Genomic DNA, 1,718 nt, shown 5'->3' on the forward strand with positions numbered 1-1,718 from the left:
TCGATGTTACAACGTCAACCTCAGGATGTAATGTCGAAACACGTTGATTCGTCAACTTTTTGAAGTCCATAAATAGGCCTAAATAAAATGTTTTTAATTGTGTACCAGTTTAACGTTGAATATTATTATTTATGATTTTAACTTACATACTACTTTGTTCAGCAATAACAGTATTAAGGATTTGAATACCAGTATAGCTTGTTGCTGTTGAAAAATCTCTAACCCTGATAATAATTTAATACTTTTACTAGTCTATCTGTGGCATAGCCAGTATCAAATGTATGTGGATGCATACATCATTACATGCAAAGCCCTGGTGTGAGGTCTGAGTAAAAAGTCGTTATAACCAGTGATATATTGAAATAAAATTTGGATGAAAGAATAGGAAGACATTAATTTTATATTACTATACATTTTGTGTTTACATATTAAATATAAATTATATATCTTTAAAAAATTGTGAAAATTATGTGGATGCTTGAGCATAAGCCACTGTCTATTCTATTTCTAGGCACAATAAGTACAAAACATTCAAAGACTTGCGTACTGCTTTGTTTAACAATACCACTAACGGTATTATTATTAACACAAATTTTATACGTTGTAAATGTAATGCTTGCTGTAACTTGTAAGTGTAACAAGTTGTAGGGTTAACCAAAGGTTGAGGATCAAATCCTACGAATAGTACTATAATAATAATAAACTATAGTGGTTCACATTTAACTTTCCTTGCATATGATTTATATTTGCAAAAGTTCGATAAATATATTTTTTATGTGAAACTATATTTACTTATACAACAAAAATCATCCACACACCTTTTTCATGTCATTACACTTAGACTTGGTGACTTCCTTAGTGAATAAGTGCTCTCTAACGGTAAATTATTTTGACACAAAAAAGTAATATACATGTATTTATCTAATATATTTTTTAAAGAGAACAAATTACTTTGAATAATGATGTAGCAAAATACACTCTATCAATGAAAGAGTCCTTATTTTGATTATAGATAACATTAATTAAAAAATAGTTCTGTAAGTAAATCTCACCGCTTGGTAAGACTAGGATTTTTATGATTTTCTACATTCAGTAATTACAATGCAAATTTCAGGCTTATAATAAGTTTGTTTGTTTGTTGTTAAACGCCAGGCTACACAATGGGCTATCTGTGCTGTGCCCACCACTGGTATCGAAACCTACTTTTTAGAGTTATAAACTTCAGACTTACAGCTGAAGACACATGTTACGGAAAATAAATTATACACAGAAGTTTAATCCTCATAATATTGTTACGTCTCTGGTCGTTTGTTATTTTTCCGTAAAAATTCCTTCCGAAAAACTTCAGCGATACAAGTCCTTTCTTAAATAAAACTAGTTTATTCTTTCTCAATACAACTTTGCAATACACTTAATTTCTACAATCAGTTTAACTTATACACACGCTATAATTCACAATGAACGATTCACGCACTTTACCGCGCTTGACTCAATTGTCCGTCACTATCTCTGCCTGTCTGCAATTCTATCCCCGATTCATTATCTGGCGCACTTATGTACAAGATTAGAGAGAGCCTAGCAAATACTGGATTATTCGTGATGTTCCCCGATCTTTCTAGAACTCATTACGTGTTACCAGCGTCACATGACTTCCGCTGTCGTAACACTGTCCCTTCCTTAGTATTGTTCGCCCCGAACAAAAGCCACTTACATTAAAC

At 31.8% G+C, this 1,718-nt stretch overlaps 1 protein-coding gene across 2 annotated transcripts in view; it reads right to left on the bottom strand.

Moving 5' to 3' along the window:
* LOC106460294 (phosphomevalonate kinase-like) overlaps positions 1 to 870 on the bottom strand; it is a 10,933-nt gene extending 10,063 nt beyond the window's left edge. The window contains exon 1 of one of the 2 annotated variants that reach the window (XM_013919984.2): positions 819 to 870. The gene's annotated coding sequence lies outside the window, so the exon portion shown is untranslated. The remainder of the gene's footprint in view (positions 1 to 818) is intronic. The other variant, XM_022386987.1, reaches the window with a different exon arrangement.
* Between the last annotated feature and the right edge of the window lie 848 nt (positions 871 to 1,718).

This window comes from Limulus polyphemus, unplaced genomic scaffold (genome assembly GCF_000517525.1).
Source record: "Limulus polyphemus unplaced genomic scaffold, Limulus_polyphemus-2.1.2 Scaffold744, whole genome shotgun sequence".
NCBI classification, from domain to species: domain Eukaryota; kingdom Metazoa; phylum Arthropoda; class Merostomata; order Xiphosura; family Limulidae; genus Limulus; species Limulus polyphemus.